The sequence below is a fragment of the Solanum stenotomum genome, chromosome 6, assembly GCF_019186545.1.
Source record: "Solanum stenotomum isolate F172 chromosome 6, ASM1918654v1, whole genome shotgun sequence".
Classification (NCBI taxonomy): domain Eukaryota; kingdom Viridiplantae; phylum Streptophyta; class Magnoliopsida; order Solanales; family Solanaceae; genus Solanum; species Solanum stenotomum.
Genome location: NC_064287.1, coordinates 9,707,339 through 9,727,729, shown reverse-complemented (window position 1 = coordinate 9,727,729; position 20,391 = coordinate 9,707,339). Strand labels below are relative to the sequence as shown.

The following is a 20,391-nucleotide window of genomic DNA, read 5'->3' as shown; positions in this document are numbered from 1 at the left end:
ACATAGTAGATTATGGGAAAGTGAGTTTGGGGTTTTAGAAAGAAATGGTTTATTTTTAGGCTCAAAGTTGGATCAAAGAGAACAGTTATTTCATTTGGTTGAATCTTTCTACGCAATTTGTGGATTTTTCAGAACAATGGCCTATGATCACTTCCTATCCTCTAGATTGAATTGTCTTAGCAGGACTAACCGGGCAAGTTCTAGTTTTGCACAAAACCGTTTGAACAGTCAATGATTCTCACCCACTCTTGGCACATAGTTTCATTATCAGATTATCAGATTACCCAGTTCAAGTTTCAGGTCTAATCATGCCATCAAGTCGATTGTTACTATGTCATACTCAGAGCCAACACAATCAACTTAATCGTAGCCTACTTCTAGCATACAACCCAGAATCTTACGGGTATCATTTTTCATAAGCCATCATGCTTCATTCTGTATCATGCTTCTACACACATAATCCTAAGACATGCCGGTTCAACAAAAATTAAACAGTCTCTTGGGGGAAAAGAACACAGGCAAGAAAACCCCAAGAGAGGATTCATGAGTTGGGTTATTCAGACTTCACCCTATCACTCACAATCCATTTACCCCACCCCCAACAAAAATAGATGCAATTGTCCACAATGCATATAGAAACAGTAAAAGAAAATGGATTTGGGTGAAGCAAACCTGTGGCGCAAAACGCCGGCGACTCATCAACAAGTAGGGGGGTCCAGTTTCCTGGAACCCGCTGGAACATCAATGGGGCACCCTCAGTAGTGCCCACCTCAGCAATCCTAGCACCCTCAGTAGTGCTCTCTATCAAACGCTCCGCACCATCAGTGGTGCTCGCAACGCCTCTCAAAATAGGCTGATCCTCTGCAACTGGGGCAGAGCTTGATGCCCCTGCAGCTCTCTCACGCACCCTCTGCTGGCACAACTCTTCGTCTGTAATAGAAGCCCTCCTAGCCTCCTTTTCCTGCTGACGCTGTCTTTTCTGAGCTTTCTCTTCCTCCGTGCGATGAGAGCGGTGCCGCTTGCCCTTGGCTTGTGTCAGTGCAAGCCCCTCCTCGACGGTCCCACTAAATAGAGCCTCTAGCACTGTCTCATCAGCCAGTGCAGTGGGAGCAGCCTGAGTCTCAACTGAAGGTGCAGCAAGAAGGGCATCAACGTCAGTCCGGAGGCTGGCTAAGTCAGCCTGCAAAGAAGATAGCTCTATGCCCGGAGTTGATCACTCGAGGACTCACAACTCAAAGGCATCAAGGCACTTATTAACAGCCTGGACCTTTTGGTCCATCATCCTCTCCATCCTGCGCTCCATTCTAGCCTCGGACTCGGCAATCAACTTTTGCATCCACGGCTGGATGTGATGCAGCAGTGTGGCCATCTGCGCCTCTAACTTCTGTACTCTGGCCATCGGGACAACCGTCGCTCCTAACTATGGTGTGGACCGGGAAGAGCTAGGAGCAATACTAGCTGCCTGAGAAGAGGAGCCTGGGACAGTGTCGGTGTGGTCTGGGATAATGGGGTCACTGCCCTGTGCCTGCCCCACAGTGTCTGCAAGATCGAAACCCAAGGGAGGTACCTCGATCTGGGGCTCTTTACGAGGTGCTGCCACATTTGCCTCATCTCGAATAAGGCCGATATCCAATGCCCCTGTAGGGTGGACTAACCTGTCACAATGCCAGATCGGCACTCCAGAGTCCCTGCACAAATGAAAAATCATACATGGGAAGGGGTAAGTAGTGGAGGTCCTGAAAGCTCTCTCGTGAATCTCTGCCAGCAGTATGCGGGCAAAGTCGATCTCTACTCCTGTTACCAATGCTGCAACCATCACNTAAGGCCGATATCCAATGCCCCTGTAGGGTGGACTAACCTGTCACAATGCCAGATCGGCACTCCAGAGTCCCTGCACAAATGAAAAATCATACATGGGAAGGGGTAAGTAGTGGAGGTCCTGAAAGCTCTCTCGTGAATCTCTGCCAGCAGTATGCGGGCAAAGTCGATCTCTACTCCTGTTACCAATGCTGCAACCATCACCGCTTTGTCCCAAGTGACTTGATTGTCAGCTTTTGTAGGTGACACTCTGTTACGCACCAGCAGCCAGAAGAACTTGGCCACAAAATTTAACGTGGCCTTTTGGATGCCCAACCGAAAAGCAGTGACCCATTCCGCCCGCTCGCCATCCGCACCAATGTACCTGGCCAGTCATAGTATCACAGCCTCTCGCTGCTCAGCATTTCTCCAAAAAGTGCCACTCCGCACGATATCTCAGCGGTAATCAAACTCTGAAGTGTTAGGAGACCAAGAGTGGCCCGTGGTAGGACCATAGAGAAAAAGGCTAATGGTGGCGGGTGATATGTCCACCGGACACCCTCGAACCAAGGTGGAAGTGAGCGGAGCCTGAGCTAGTGGCTTTGACCGCTTGGAAATGGACCCGCGAATAGTTGCAGCATAGCAAGCATAGAACTCCCGGACAATCTCCTCGCTATACGTCCCTGGGTCTCGAGCCATCCAGTCATACTTGTGAAGTTTGAACAGCAGGTGAATAACTGGAACAGTATCCAAGCTCCCCATGAGGAATCGGCGCTCCTCTTGAATTAGTCGGGCCATCTTTTGTTTGTCATTAACCATCTCAGCATCCCGATAGATTTGTCATTGACCTTCTACACACCACCTATTCAGCTCGCCGGCTACAGGAGTGGGGTCATCATTCCATGGTGCAGGTATGGACTCTGAGCTAGTTGCCTCGTCAGACGAGGCTGCTTGGTCATTCTCTCCAGACCCTGTGGATGATTTGGCATTGGACCCTGTAGCATGGATAGACTCTGATTGTGAAGAGTGGGCAGACTGGGAGCCTGAGGAATGGGCAGACTCGGACCCAGACATAGGTCCCTCTGAACTGGAAGCAGCCCTAGTTGGTGACCCGATCAATGTGTGCTCCTCATCAGACTGGGAGACAGAGACTACGTCGGGGAGCACCTTCCGGGGGATGCTTCTGGGTGCAGCGCGAGAAGCCCTAGGGTTGTGAGGCACATATTCAGGGTCAGAGTCGTTGTCAGTGTCCTCATCAATTAACCGGAAACTAGGGGCAATAGATTTGGACTTGTCCTGTTTTGAGTAAGTGACCATCTTATTGGGTGTCATCGTACTTGCGGGAACGATATTAGTGCCAAAACTAACCATATGCAGCAAAAGAAACTTTTAGAATTGGTAGAGACCCTCAACTAAGTTCACACAAAAAAATTTGACAGATGCTACAGTGGTCATTCACGGAGGAGACCTATGGTCCGTAGACTGAACTACGGTCCGTGGATCTTTTTCGTGGATCAGGGGGCCTGACATATAGGTCGCAGATTGAAACCACGGAAGTGCAAAACGGTTCGTAGATGGACCTACGGACTGTAGTCCACCTCTGTGGTTTCACACTTGGTGAAATTTTTCAGGTGCATCCAATTACGAACCCCATCTACGGTCCGTAGATGGGGTATCGTGGAAGCCATCGGTGCCAGGTATCATACATTTTTGGCCTTTGTTTTCAACATTAACACAACCTCATCATGCATTTATAAATTTAAATTATGCTAGTTCGTCATTCTTAAGATTTCGACCGATTATTAGACCCAACAATTTAGACTAAATGTGGAACCCTAAGTCAAAACTAGCGTATAGTTTTTACGATCATATACACTAATGCTATACAATCATTATCTATCGTTCCAAGGGCATTGTAATATTCAATTTTATCACGCACTTTCATCTACAATTGGCCAAGGTCAAGACCCAACTCCCGACTCTCTATATTCAATCTATAAATCGAAATTCAAAGTGAAGGGAAAGTCTATTACCTTACAAGCAACAAGGAGTGGGGTGATTGCGTGATGATACTATGCTTAGCAAGACCAATGAGTCACCTCTTCGTTACTGACCAAACACCGGACCTTTTTTGTTAGATTATGGGATGGGTTGTTTTTGGTATGGAAAGGATTTTGGGAATTTATGGAAGGGAGGATATTATGTGGTAGTTATGGAGTGATTTAGGGAGTTTAAAGAGTGGGTGAAATGGTTTTGGGAGTAATGGAGGAAAGGGAAATGGTTTGAAACATGGGGGCTTTTAAGTAATGGGGGTCCGGGTTGGGTCAAACAACTTTAGGGTTTGGACTCACGAGACCCCGTCTACGGTCCGTGAGTCGATCTACGGTCCGTAGATCGGGGCTGTAGATCACTATTATACTTGGACAAATTTAGGAACTTACTTGGGATCTACGGATACCATTGACGGTCCGTGGATCAATCGACGGACCGTCGATGGGATCCGTAGACCTCTGCACCAGACCATTTTCTGCAGATTTATTGTGTGGTGTACCTGCACATGTAGCAACCAATAGGCTATTATTTTTTTACATTTTCTGGACACTTTTTAGACACGGACCCTATATTACTTCTAGGCAACACTAAGAACTAAAACACTGAAGCACCTACCTACATTGATACAAAGACGCAAGTAATCAAAGAAAGCTAAACTACTAAATGGAAAACAGAACCCTATCGTTGGCTAGATTGTACATCTTGGGTTGCCTCCCAAGCAGCGCTTGATTTAACGTCGCGGCACGACGCAGGTGTCTTGTTTACTCAGACTTCATCAAGATTGCAGGCCTCAATCACTTCTTGCACAGTTTCAGCATTTCCCAGGTAGATCTTTATCCTTTGCCCGTTCACCACAAACCTTGTTCCATTCTTCTTTTCAAGCTCAACTGCTCCGTGCGAGAGAACTTTTGTGAGCAAAAATGGCCCGGTCCACTTGGACTTGAATTTGCCTGGAAATAGGCGCAACCTAGAGTTGAATAGCAGCACAAGATCACCAACCACAAATTCTCGCTTTTCAATTCTTTGAGCATGATACCTCTTCATCTTCTCTTTGTATAAGGCTGAACTTTCATAAGCTTTTAGGAGAAACTCATCAAGCACATTCAAGTCATTCATCCTTTAATCCAAATTTAACTTCTTCATTGCCCACATAGCCTTGTGCTCTAGCTCTACTGGTAAATGACAAGACTTCCCATATACAAGTTGGTAAGGAGACATACCTATGGGGGTCTTGTATGCAGTGCGATATGCCCATAGAGCATCATCAAGCTTCCTTGACCAATCCGTTCGATTGGCGTTCACAGTCTTCGCCAATATCTGTTTGATTTCTCTGTTGGACACTTCAACTTGCCCGCTAGTCTGTGGATGATAAGGAGTGGCTACATTGTGACGGACACCATATTTCTCAAGTAGTGCCTTGAACAACTTATTACAAAAGTGAGAGCCTCCATCGCTAATAATAGCCCTCGGTGTACCAAATCTGGAGAAGATATTCTTTTTCAAGAATGCGGTGACACTTTTACCTTCGTTGTTGGAGAGCGCTACTGCTTCCACCCACTTCGATACATAATCAACCGCAACAAGAATATACTTCATCCCATATGAACTCACAAATGGACCCATAAAATCAATGCCCCATACATCAAACAATTCGATCACCAGTATAGGATTCATAGGGAGCTCTTGCCTCTTTGAAATCCCTCCATCTCTTTGGCAACGATCACAAGACTTGGCGAAATCATGAGCATCTTGGTGGATGGTAGGCCAATAGTATCCACACTGCAAAATCTTATGTGCAGTCCGAATACCACTATGATGCCCACCAACGGGCGATGAATGGCATGCTTCAAGTACACTCAACATCTCAACCTCAGGCACACAGCGACGAATAATCCCATCAGCACAACTACGATACAAATAAGGTTCATCCCAAAAGAATTTCTTCACATCATGCATAAACTTTTTCCTTTGGTGAAAAGACAAATCGGGTGGCACAATATCGCTTGCCAAATAATTAGCAAAGTCTGCGAACCAAGGAATCAAATCATTAGAAGCAGCCAATACCTGTTCATCTGGAAAAGCATCATTAATTTCAGCCCTATCTCCAAGCTTTAGCATGGCCTCCTCCTCTAATCTGGACAAGTGGTCGGCAACTTGATTTTCGGTTCCCTTTCTATCTTTTACCACAAAATCAAACTCTTGCAGCAACAATACCCATCTAATCAATCGTGGTTTTGCATCCTTTTTCGCCATCAAATACCTCAATGCAGAATGGTCAGTATGCACGATGACCTTAGTACCAAGCAAGTAGGAACGAAATTTTTCGAATGCAAAAACCACCGCAAGAAGTTCTTGTTCGGTCACTGTATAATTCTTCTGGGCCACATTCAGAGCTTTGCTAGCATAGTAAATAGGGTGAAGAATTTTCTCACGCCTTTGACCCAATACTACACCAAGCGCCACTCCACTCGCATCACACATTACCTCAAACGGTTGTTCCCAATCTGGTGAAATAATGATAGGTGTTGTAACCAACTTTTCCTTCAACTCTCCAAATGCTCTAAGACAAGCATCATCAAAGCAGAACTTATTCTCCTTCTCGAGCAGTTTGCACAAGGGATGTGCAATTTTTGAGAAATCTTTGATGAATCTCCTATAAAAACCTGCATGCCCAAGAAAACTTCTAACACCTTTTACAGAGATAGGTGGTGGAAGCTTTTCTATTACCTCGACTTTAGCTCTATCAACCTCAATACCTTTCTCTGAAATTCGATGACCCAACACTATACCTTCTTTTACCATGAAATGACATTTCTCCCAATTCAGCACCAAGTTGCAGTCTTCACATCTTTTGAGCACCTCGGCCAGATGTTTTAGACAGTGATCAAACGAATCACCTACCACTGAAAAATCATCCATGAACACCTCAATAGTGTCCTCCACCATATCAGAAAATATCGACATCATACATCTCTGGAAGGTCGCTGGAGCATTGCACAATCCGAAGGGCATTCGTTTGAACGCAAAAGTTCCATATGGGCAAGTGAAGGTGGTCTTCTCTTGGTCTTCTGGAGCTATAGAAATTTGATTGTAGCCCGAATACCCATCAAGAAAACAATACCAACCCTTGCCTGCAAGTCTATCTAACATCTGATCCATGAATGGCATAGGGAAGTGGTCTTTCTCGGTCCACGCATTCAACTTCCGGTAATCCATGCAAACCCTCCATCCAGTGACAGGCCTCATTGGAACAAGCTCATTTCTTTCATTTGGAACCACAGTCATACCACCTTTTTTAGGTACACATTGCACAGGACACACCCAATTACTATCTGAGATGGGATAAATAACTCCCGCATCCAGCCATTTGATGATCTCCTTTTTGACTACCTCTTGCATCGGTGGATTTAATCTTCTCTGGTGCTCAACACTGGGTTTATGATCTGGTATGAGTTGGATTTTGTGAGAACAGATACCGGGGGGAATCCCAATAATATCTGCAATAGTCCACCCAATCGCTCGCTTGAACTTCTTTAATACAGTCACCAAACACTCTACTTGCCTTGCATTCAAATCTGCTGCAATGATGACCGGCAAAGTATTCTCTTCGCCTAAATATACATACCTCAAGTGTGGTGGTAGAGCTTTAAGCTCCAATTTCGGTGCCTCCACAATTGATGGTCTTGTGGGTGGGGACTCGCGATTCTTCATGTCTAGCTCATACTTCTTTGGTTTGGAGCGGTATTCACACTTATCAAGTGCGGCTACCAACTCGTCATATTCTTCAATACCATCACTACCAAAATTCATCATGACTGCTGCTAGTGCCTCAACACCTAATCGCTCTTCAATTTGCACTTCTGACCCACTCTCCACTCTGTAAGTTATAGCAGATACTGTTTGTAGCTCACCATTCTGCTTCATGGATCTACAGATATTGAAAGTTGCTTCTTCATTGTTCAGTCTGAACTTCATCTGTCCCTTTTCCATATCAACCAACGCACGCCCTGTGGCAAGAAATGGTCTCCCAAGGATGATGGGAACCTCAAAATCAACCTCACAGTCAAGGATCACAAAATCCGCCGGAAAGATGAAAGACTCTACTTTCACTAGCACATCATGGAGCACACCTATGGGCCTCTTCACAGTCCGATCAGCCATCAGTAACCGCATTGCAGTGGGCTTTGGATCCCCTAGACCCAACTTCTTGTAAATAGATAAAGGCATGAGGTTGATGCTAGCACCAAGATCACACAATGCCTTAGCAAAGTGTAATAACCCTATAGTACATGGGATCGTGAAAGCACCAGGGTCTTCCTTCTTCTGCACCAGAGATCTTGTAGCAATAGCACTACAATGCTGCAATCTATCATCATCTTCAAAACTCACAGACCTTTTCTTTGTCACCATATCTTTCATGAATTTTGCATATCCAGGCATTTGCTCCAAGGCTTCTATCAAAGGGACATTGATAGAAAGCTGCTTCAACATAGTGATAAACCTGCGATATTTCCCATCTTCAGTCTTCTTCACTAACCTTTGAGGAAAAGGTGGTGGAGGTCTAGGTATGGGAACCACTTTCTGAGGTACCTCCACTTCTTGTTCTGTCACAACCTCTGACTCCTCTCTAACTTTCACCACATCATCTTCTTTTCTATTCTCAACTTCTACCATAGACGGCATAGGTGGATCTACGGTTTGCTTGCCTCCTCGAGTGGTAATTGCCATACAATGCCCATCATTCTTCGGATTCTGGATGGTGTTGCTAGGAAGAGTGCCAGGTTGACGCGGGTTCACTGTAGTAGACAACTGCGTCATCTGCTGCTCTAGATGCTTTATTGACACTGCATGGGCATCAACCTTTTGACCAATACCAGATAAGTCGTTTCTCATCTCCTTCACATTCTCATCAGTGGCATCAAACCTTCTCATCATCTTCTGCAGCATATCTTCAATACGCGTCATATTACCTCCAACTTCCCTAGCACCAGATTCCCGATTTTGAGGGGGAACATAGGGTCCAACCCGATCGTTTCTGTTGCCATAGTTGTTCCTGTTGTAGTTGTTGTCGCGATTGAAGTTCCCATCTCGGACATAGTGACCCTCTCGGTTGTAATTTCCATAGTTCCGACCTTGGTTCCCTTGACCTTGGCGCCAATTTTCCGTGTTGGATCCTTGGGCGTTTGGTCGGAAACCCCCCGTCTGATCATTCACCGCATAAGTGTCCTCTTCATAGTAACACTCCTCAACTGGTGGTGGAGTTCTAGTTAAGTAATTTACAGCATTTACCTTTTCTGCTCCTCCACTCACATGCTTCAATACCAACCCCAACTCTGTCCTCATCTGAGCCATCTCCTCACGAATATCATCTGCAGAGTTAACAGTAGCATTATGAACAGCAAATGTGTTTCTCCCAGTATCTGACCTTCTAGTGCTCCACGCTTTATTGTTGCGAGAGATCCTCTCCAATTTTTCAGCAATCTGTGCGTATGTACAATCACCATATGAACCTCCAGCAATAGTGTCAAGTACTGCTTTATTGTTATCATCCTGTCCTCGATAGAAATATTCCTTCAGTGACTCATCATCAATACGGTGATTTGGGACACTTCTTACGAAAGCAGTGAATCTGTCCCACGAGCTACTCACAGACTCTCCAGGTAATGCCACAAAATTGTTGACCCGATCTTTGTGATTGAGCTTCTTAGATACTGGATAGTACTTTGCTTTAAATACCTCTGCTAGTTGGTCCCATGTGAAAATTGAGTTATAAGGAAGCTCAGTGAACCATACTGCAGCATCGCCTGTCAGTGACAGAGGGAACACTCGTAACCCAATGACGTTCATATCCAAGTCTGGTCTGCCTACACAACTTTTGCAAACCACCCTGAGCTTGGCTAAGTGAGCATGTGGATCCTCCGATGGCGATCCTGAAAATAAGCCTCTTGCTGTAAGCATCTGCATCAAACTACTAGTCACCACAAATGTGTGCCCTGGAGGTAGAGGAGGTAGGACGATGGGTCCATCGGAATCTGCTATGTCGACGTTGCCCCGATAGTTGTCATGGTGTTGTGGGCCTGGTGGACCATGCACTCTCATTGCATCTCCCAATTGATTTTCAGCTAGACCCCGGTTTTCCCCACCAACTACTCTTGGCTGCTGTAACTCAACTGCTTCATCTAGATTTCCTCCGATAGGATGAACTAGAAATCCTTGATTGTTCATTCTTCGCAAAGTTCTGTTCAACTCTGGATCGTACGGAGTAAGTGGTTCGCCTTGGCTCCGTGTACTTGGCATACACTAGAGTCTGAACCTGAGAGAGACAAAAACAAAGAAAAAAAATAAAATTAGGAAATATTTGACTAACGTTCAATATTGTAGTTAAAACTAAATCTAAAAGCCAGATTCCCCGGCAGCGGCGCCAAAATTTGATACGCTCAAATTACACCTCCTTTCAGAAGCATAAGCGATCGTTATCAAGTAAAGAACCCAACTTGTAGGTTGGGATCGATCCCACGAGGAAAATGGTTTAGACTTTACTTTTAACCAACAATTATATTCGATTAGTCAAATTATTTCCAGAAACAGGTAATAAAAAGGGGGGTTGTGCTTGTGTAAAACAAATAGTAAGACTTAATATTGTAATCAATAATTAAATTCAACTTTGGTTGTTATCAAGATAAGAGAAATAACTAGGGTACACGTGTTCCCCATAATCTCATAACGCAGTAATCCTAGTAATAGCAATCCTTTTCTAGTGTATTACATGCAAAGTGATAAGTTAGGTATCTCTAAATCCTTGGTCCGGCATCTAGAGAATTTCACCCCGCACCTTGGTCCGGCTACGTGTGTATAATTTACTAACCCTTACCTTTACCTCATATTAGACATCATAATCGATGTTTGGCTTAGTTATTACTTCGCACCAATCGACACTAGCCTATTAGATAGTATCACACTAAATCTATGTTGATAATTCTTTTCTTGTTAATTACCTCCTTGGTCCGGCAAGTAGTAACAAGGCGAGTTCTAACGTTGGCCACCGTTAAAAAGACTTCTAAACGAAAGAATTATCAATGCATGCAAAATACTAGTCAAGAATTGCTTATTTACTATTCATACTTTGTTAATCGCTCATGGTTCCCACAACCCTAATTGTGGATTTAGTTACTCATATTGGCAAGAACACAATTCATAATTGTAGATGAAGAAATCATGAACTTACGTAAAGAGAATGATAAACCCAGAAATTTAACTTGAATTGTAAAGCCAAAATCTTCAAAACGAACTTAGAAATCAATAATTGCTAGAGTTGCAAATTAATCTCCAAAGTTACAAAGTAAAACTAGAATAATAGTGTCTAACCCCCAAAAACGAGGTTTACATGTCCTATTTATAGAAAACAAATCCTAAATAAAAAAGGAAACAAATTAAGGAAAGTTTTGTTCAGGTACGCGTCTTCAATCCACAAGACCGACTTACGGACCGTCGATGGATCCACGGTCCGTAAGTCCCTTCCGTCAATCGGGACTTAGAAAATATTTCAGCTTCTCTGAAGCAAACGATGGACCAGCAGTACGGACTGTAGATCGACCTACGACCCGTCAATCCCCTCGGTAGCTCCATACTTAGAATCTTCAAAAATCAGGTACTGGAACCCTCGCAGTATCACTCTACGGATCAACAGTACGGTCCGTAGATCAATCTACGGACCGTCAATGGGCACCGTGGTTCCACACTTGGTCAGATTTCCCTGATTTGTCCTCAATACCATGCCTGCTGATCTACGGTCATCACCTACGGACCGTGAATGGACCTACGGTCCGTAGATCACCTCCGTAAATGCCTTGTTTCTCATTTCTTTCAGTTGTCTCTATACTTCCGCGCCTGAACACCTTTCCTGCAAGACATGATAAAAACACATAAAAACCAATATAAATAGGCCCTAGACACACACAACTTGTAAGTGAAATGTATTAGAAATACCGTAAACTCACGGTATATCAAGTATGAGTTACATATAGACTTCATGAGATGAGTTGATTAACATGCTTTAGCTATGCTTTTTTAGAACAATAGTATATGAGCCCCATGAGATTGTGTTGAGCATGCTTTTATCTTGGAAAAGGTAGTTCCTCCTTGAACATGAGTAATTGTAAAAATTAATATTGGGTTGCTAGATGTAGTTCCTACTTCTTTATGATGCATTGAGTATGTTTAGCTTAGAGTTGATGTTTCCTCCCTGTATATATGCATGATGGGCTGTTACACTTAGTTTCACCCCTCTTATGATGTTTCGAGAACATTCTAGCTCGGAGTCCATAGTTCCTCATTGGTTATGTACATTTATATGAATTGCATTTTAGGTTGGGTTGTTTGTTCCTCCCCTAATCTTTTAGAACTAGTTTGAATCGCATTCGAGGACGAATGGTCCCAAGGGGGAGATATTGTAACACACAGTATCCGAAAAAGGGTAATAAAATAAAATTTCCAGAAGTTGCAGGTGCAACCCATGCCGGCGACCCACGGCCCATGGAAGGGACCATGGACCGTAGATGTGGTCCGTGGATGGGATCCTCTTGGAATACAAGAAAGGCCAGAACCACGGCCTGACCAACGAACCGTTGATCATACCACGATCCATGGTTAGGGCCCGTGGTTCCATGGGCCAAATCCCAAGTCTCTCATAACCATCAACGGTCACCAGGATGGGTCGTGGGTCAGACCACGGTCTGTCGACTGGGTCCCTAAGTGGAAGGTCGGTGGGTAGCTGACAGTTAATTCAGGGGTAGTTAGGTCTTGTCCAAATTAATTAGTTCCTATACTACATCATTTTACCCTTCCCTAAGACCCCTATATAAGTATTTTCAACACCCAAATTAGCCCATTCACTTAATTCTTCCAAAATTACAAAAAAAAAAAAAGACTCTCCCAAATATTTCTCTCCCTAGACACTGACACGCTCAAATTACACCTCCCTAAAGAAGCATAAGCGATTGTTATCAAGTAAAGAACTCAACTTGTAGGTTCGGGTCGATCCCACGAGGAAAATGGTTTAGACTTTACTTTAACCAACAATTATATTCAATTAGTCAAATTACTTCCAGAAACAAGTAATAAAAAAGAGGGGTTTTGTAGAACAAATTGTAAGAATTCAATAAATAATCAGTAATCAAAAGTCAGTTTTGGGTTGTCATCAAGATGAGTGAAATAACTAGGGTATCCGTGTTCCCCACAAGCTCATAACGCAGTAATCCTAATAATAGCAATCATTTCTTAGTATATTACATGCAAAGTAATAGGTTAGGTATCTCTAAATCCTTGGTCCGGCATCTAGAGAATTTCACCCCGCACCTTGGTCCAGCTACGTGTGTACTTTACTAACCCTTACCTCTACCTCATATTAGACATCGTAATCAATGTTTGGCTTAGTTATTATTTTACACCAATCGACACTAGCCTATTAGATAGTATCACACTAAATATATGTTGATAATTCTTTTCTTGTTGATTACCTCCTTGGTCCGGCAAGTAGCAACAAGGCGAGTTCTAACGTTTGCAACCGCTAGAAAGACTTCTAAACGAAAGAATTATCAATGCATGCACCACACTATTCAAGAATTGCTTATTTACTATTCATACTTTGTTAATTGCTCATGGTTCCCACAACCCTAGTTGTGGAGTTTAGTTATCCATAATCATATGACTACAATTCATTGTTTTAGATGGAAGAATGATAAACTTACGTAACAAGAGTAACAAACCCAGAAATTCAACTTGAATTGCAACTCCAAAATCTTCAAAACGATCTAAGGAAATTAATAATTTCTAAAGTTGCAAGTTAACCTCCCAAGTCAAGAACTAGAATAGAATAATAATGTCTAACCCCCAAAAATGAGGTTACATGCCCCATTTATAGAAAACAAGTCCTAAATTAAAAGGGAAACAAAATAAGGAAAGTTTGTTACAGGCACGCGTCTTCATTCCACGAGACTGACTCACGGACCGTCAATGGATGTACGGTCCGTGAGTCCCTTCCGTTAGCCAGGACTTAGAAAATATTTCAACTTCCAAAAATCAGCTTCTCTGAAGCAAACGACGAAACTGCAGTATGGACCGTAGATCGATCTACGGTCCGTCAATCCCCTTCCGTAGCTCCACACTTTGAATCTTCAAAAATCAGGTACTGGAACCCTCACAATATCAATCTACGGATCAACAGTACGGTCCGTAGATCAATCTACGGACCGTCAATGGGTACCGTGGTTCCACACTTGGTCAGATTTCCCTGATTTGCCTTCCATGCCTTAGCTGCTGATCTACGACTACCATCTATGGAGCGTCAATGGATCTACGGTCCATAGATGCCCTCCGTAGATGCCCTTTTCTGCAATTCTGTCAGCTGTCTCTTTAATTCCGCGCCTGAACATCTTTCCTGCAAAATATGATAAAAACACATGAAAACTAATACAAATAAAACCCTAGACACACACAACTTGTAAGTGAAATGTATTAGAAATACCGTAAACTCACGGTATATCAACACCCTCAACTTAAATTCGTTGTTTGTCCTCTAGCGACACACTAAGACTCTAAACGACACTTGTATAGAAGCAAGAATTTTAAGCACAAGCAATCATATGGCTCTCTATCCCACTGACTTTCCGGGTGCAAAATTTGTTCTCTTAGACTCGACAAGCTAATTCATGCGGATCAAACTATGACAATGATCGACCAACCAATACACAACATACACTGTTTTACTATCACCAAAATACCAACTTTCTGAAAATGCAACTAGTGCTCTTACTTCAAACGAAATCCCTTTTATTTCACACAATGACTTAGGACTTTGAGTACAAGGATTCATTCAACACTCACTCTCAGAAACAACTTCAAGTACAGTTAGTGCTCAATACTATAGGCTTGCCCTTATTTTCACTGCTTAGATGCCCTACATTAGACTCTAGGATCACTATATGACTTTTTTTGGCTTATAACGTAGGCTCAAGGTCAGGTGTGGTACATTTGGGTACTTCTTAGTAACTTTCTACCATCCTTGACATTACAATTGGCTTTCAACCTCTTTCTACCCTATTTTTTTCCTCCTACCGTTTTACCTTCTTTCCCTTGACATTACAAGGGCCTATGATCACCTCCTAGTTTCTAGAGTGAATTGTCTTAGCAGGACTAACTGGGCAAGTTCTAAATTTTGCACAAAAATTGTTTGACCAATAAACTATTCTCACACACACTTGGCACATAGTTTCATTATCAGATTATCAAATTACCTAGTTCAAGTTTCATCTCAAGTCGCGCCAATAGGTTGATTCATTATCCTGTCATACTTAGAGCCAACATATTCAACTTGTCATAGCCTACCACTTCTAACACACAAGTCAAAATTTGGACGGGTATATTTTTCATAAGTCATCATACTTCATTCTTGTTCATGCTTCTATACATACTATCCTAACGCATGATTTAACCAACAATTATATTCAATTAGTCAAATTACTTCCAGAAACAAGTAATAAAAAAATGGGGGTTTTGTAGAACAAATTGTAAGAATTCAATAAATAATCAATAATCAAAAGTCAGTTTTGGGTTGTTATCAAGATGAGGGAAATAACTAGGGTATCTGTGTTCCCCACTAGCTCATAACGTAGTAATCCTAATAATAGCAATCATTTCTTAGTGTATTACATGCAAAGTGATAAGTTAGGTATCTCTAAATCCTTGGTCTGGCATATAGAGAATTTCACCCCGCACCTTGGTCCGGCTACATGTGTGTACTTTACTAACCCTTACATTTACCTCATATTAGATATCATAATCGATGTTTGGCTTAGTTATTAAACTATTTTACTATCACCAAAGTACCAACTTTTCGAAAATGTAACTAGTGTCCTTACTTCACACAAAATCCCTTTTCTTTCACACAATGACTTACGGCTTTGAGTACAAGGATTCATTCAACACTCACTCTCAGAAACAACTTCAAGTACAGTTAGTGCTCAATACCATAGGCTTGCCCTTATTTTCACTGCTTAGACGCCCCACATTAGACTCTAGGATCACACTAGGACTTTCTTGGCTTGTAACGTAGGCTCAGGGTCAGGTGTGGTACATTTGGGTACTTCTTAGTAAGTTTCTGCCCTCCTTGACATTATAATTGGCTTTCAATCTCTTTCTGCCCTATTTTTGTCCTCCTACTGTTTTACCTTCTTTCCTTTAATTTTTTCAACCATGGATGTGACTTTAGGTTTTGTAGATCTCTCTATTTTTTATTACTCTATGTCTCCTTACCAACTTGTATATGGGAAGTCTTGTCATTTACCGGTAGAGCTAGAGCATAAGGCGATGTGGGCAATGAAGAAACTAAATTTGGATTGGGGCGCCGCATCGAATCAAAGATAAATTACTTGAATTTGTTTGATGAGTTTCACCTAAAAGCTTACGAAAGTTCAGCCTTGTACAAAGAGAAGATGAAGCGGTATCATGATCAAAGAATTGAAAAGCGAGAATTTGTGGTTGGTGATCTTATGCTTCTATTCAACTCTAGGTTGCGCTTATTTCCAGGTAAACTCAAGTCCAAATGGACTGGGCCATTTTTGCTCACAAAAGTGCTCCCCCATGGAGCGGTTGAGCTTGAGAATAATGAAGGAACTAAGTTTATGGTAAATGGGAAAAGGATCAAGATCTATCTAGGAAATGCTGAAACTGTGCAAGAGGTGATTGAGGCCTACAATCTTTCTGAAGTCTAAGTAAGCAAGAAACTTGCGTCGTGCTGCGACGTTAAATCAAACGTTGTTTGGGAGGCAACCCAATATGTACAATCTAGCCAACAATATGTTTCTGTTTTCCATTTAGTAGTTTTCTTTGTTTAAATTTGGACAGGTATATTTTTCAAAAGCCATCATGTTTCATTCTTGTTCATGTTTCTATACATACTATCCTAACACATGTCAGTTCAAAAGAAATTAAACAGTCTCTTGGGGGAAAAGAACACAGGCAAGAAAACCCCAAGAGAGGATTTATAAGTTTTGGGTTACTCAGACTTCACCCTATCACTCACAATCCATTTACCCCACCCCCAACAAAAATAAATGCTACCTGGGACACTGAGCAGGAGATGCGAGAGCAGCTTCCCGGATTGTTTGATCCTTCAGGTACTTCTTGAACCTTAGCGGATAAAAGTCCTTTTTAGTAGTGGATATTGTAATGACCCTCGTGGTCATTTCTGTGTTTTGCCTTTTGTGTGTCGTTTGGAGCATTTCTGTAGTGACCTCAAGTCATTTATGACTTGCTTTCTTGAAGTGACAGTTCGGTCACATGGTCGTTCGTTTGGCTTTTGTGCGAGTTTTAGTGTTTTTGGAGCTTATAAACCTTGAACGATCATTTTCGATTAAAAGTTCAAGAAGATGACATCAAAATCCAATTCTAACGATTCCATCAGCTTCGTATGGGTCATTTTAGGCTAGTAGCATGGTTGGTATGACTCCCAAGGTTTTCAGTGTGAGTCAGTGCGATTAGGCGTTTTAACTTTAAGTTTAAGCCTAAGTTTGACTTTAGTCAACACTCTGAATAAACGCGCTTGGATGAGAATTCTGTCAGTGCGGTTAGCTTCGGAATATCAAGTTTGGTCTATATTGACCCTTCTTTTGTGTCCCGAGGTTTTCGATATTTTTTCGAGCCCTTTTGTGTTTATTACTTAAAATGGCATTTGGGTGTGGGACCAACTTTTTATCAATATGACCTCGTATGGAAATTTTGATTGTGCCATTGACTCCGCAATATTGAATTTGGTATGGTTGTATATCTCGTTTGCGTGCACGGGGTTCCGAATGATATCGGAGCACCCCATCGGAGTTTCAAGTTTTTGGAAAGTTATTACAGAAAATTCTGCTATAAATGCAGATTTATCAACAACCATTTTTCAAACTTAAAACCATCATAACTCTCTCATCTCTCAACAGAATTAGGCGATTCACAGTACGGAAGCTTCGTATTTTCGGTGGCTTCGCTGTAGAGTGTTTGAAAGTTGTCGGGTGTGCATAGTTCAAGGTAATTTCATGACAAACCTGACTATTGTACCCTTTTTTGAGCTTTTATTTTTGGCATTCTTGTTTTGGTCATATCTCACTCATTTTAGCTCGGTTTTGGGTGATTTGAATTCCCACGTGTTGGGAATTGTCGTGGCTTTGTCGTAGAGTGTTCAAGGAGTGCTGAGCATCATTAGAACCTTGTAGATTTTGAGTTTAGACTGTTGCATATTTTCTATTAAGTTGATTAAACTGCGGTTTTCTTGCTTGTTGGTTTTTGCTACGTTTTGAGCCTCAAATTGTGTTACATTTTGGAACACAAGTTCGGGGTACTGTTTAGGGTCTCTTGACGGAGTGAAATTTAGACAGTTCGGTGCGGATCCCATGATTCCCATTTTAACTCCAAAATTGACCCGTCTCCGTTTGTTGTGATTTTGGTGTCTAAACGACCGTACTAACATTTTGATCCTATATTTGATAGAGTGGCAACATTCAAGGTCGTTCGGAAAAGAAAAGCTTCGGCAAAGTGATTTGAAGTGCGCGCGGTCAGCCTTAAGGTAGGCTACGAATTCCTTTCTATTAGATTGAGCTTAATTATGTAAAAGCATGTCGATTGGAGTGAATTAGGGTGGGTACCAGTTTGATACTTTACTTTGATTAGATGCCTCCTGTTATGAGCGATTGGCCATATTTCGAGTGTAGTATCATGTTAACAGATTTAGTAGAGTTGGATGCTTATGTGCTAAATGCTATTGTATGCTTGTATGCTATGTGTTGTATGTTTGTTCAGCCTTAACCGTATGCATAATGTCCTTAGTCTAGCTTAGGCTAGCATTGCCTTAGACTTATGACCTGTGTGGGCTGGATAGCGTTAACTTCCTGTCGACGTTGTTCGAATGACTTAGCTCCTTGTAGACTGGAGTAGTAGACTTGAGTCTGATAGTTGAGTCTTAGATTAGGCGTTATCGCTGCTTGCTACACTTCTGTATCTTCTCCCTCTAATTTGGCAGTTTCAATGCATTCTCGAAGGTTCGATGCATCACTAGAGGCGTGGGATTGAGATAGTATAGGCTTGGAGCCTTTTCTGTGATTTCTTAGAGTGGACGGTGTTCCATGGTGGCTGTTGTTGGATTGGATCCTATTGGAGATACCATCACCTCCGGGATCGTACTTTCTAGCTGGGCTGGGAGAGTATCGCTGGCTGGGTAGACTCGGTGATTTTGGTGATCGCCCTCGGGCCTCTCTTTCTAGCTGGGCTGGGAGTGTGCTACTGGCTGGGTGTCCCCGGGTTTCTCTTTCTAGCTGGGTTGGGAGCTGACTGCATGGTAGGACGACTCGCGATATCTACCTCACTCACGGGTCCCTCTTTCTAGCTGGGCTGGGAGTGGACTGTTTAGTTGGGTGCCCCCTAGGGTCACTTTTTCTAGCTGGGCTGGGAGTGCACTGCTGACTGGATGGAGTCTGATGGGTTATCTTGGTTACTTTGGGCTAGGAGCTCGGTTTTCTTCTTTCTCAGTAGACTTAGCTTTTCTATGTACCTGTCGGGCTTATGGGGGTCCGTTCAGGTTTTACTTAAACTTGGCACGAGTGTACCTTCTGGGCTTACGAGGTCCAGTTAGGTTTAGTTTAGTTGTACTTAGTTTGTTTCTGGTATGCTCGTGTGCTTTCTTTTCATATCCTTTTGACCTTTCTGTGTCTAGATTCTATCATTTCTTATTGTTTTTACCCTTTTTGCTCAGTCAGTTTGTGATGCCTACTGAGTACCTGTTGTTTTGGTACTCATGCTACGCTCTACATCTATTTCGTGATGCAGGTCCCAATACCAGTTACCAGCGGTGATTAGTTCCAGCCTTCTTTTGCAGCTGTGACTCGGAGACGAGGGCGAGTACTTGGCATTTTGGGTTTGTTCTGTCTCCTTTTGTTTAGCTAGTCTTGTTGCTTTTGAGACACGTTTTGTTATGGTCCACTTTTGGGACTTGTATTCTTTATTAGATAGTTTTGTACTAGTGACTTCCAGGTTCTGGGATGGATTTCTGTATATATTTATTTTGGTTTGCTTCCGCCTTGTTGTCCTTGTTTAGTTTATTTTTTTCGCTAGTTTCTACCCTTACGCTCATTGCTTGATGTTCTGGGTTAGGGGTTGGCTTACCTACTGGTAGGGTATAGTAGAAGCCATCATGATTCAAGAAATCGGGTTGTGACACCATGAGAGTCAAAAGCCAAAAGAGCAAAGGGCTAATCCTAAAAATTTCTGCACCGAAGATTGGCTTGCGCGCATTCTCAACAAAGTAGAAGGGTCGGACAAAGTGCTAAAATAAATGACAAATAACATCTCAACTCTGAATAAACCAGTTACTTCACACTCGATATAGATTAAGCAACAAGAAGCACAAATGGGTCAAATCTCGACTCATTTAAACCCAATGCCAAAAAGAGGATTACCGAGTGATACTCAAAGAATAAATTGTGCAAGCATATCTTATCATGTCACGACGTT

The 20,391-nt window shown here is 42.6% G+C and overlaps 1 pseudogene; it reads right to left on the bottom strand.

Annotated features, from left to right (window-relative positions):
- Positions 1-1,141: 1,141 nt before the first annotated feature.
- Positions 1,142-11,707, bottom strand: LOC125868470 (uncharacterized; annotated as a pseudogene).
- Between the last annotated feature and the right edge of the window lie 8,684 nt (positions 11,708-20,391).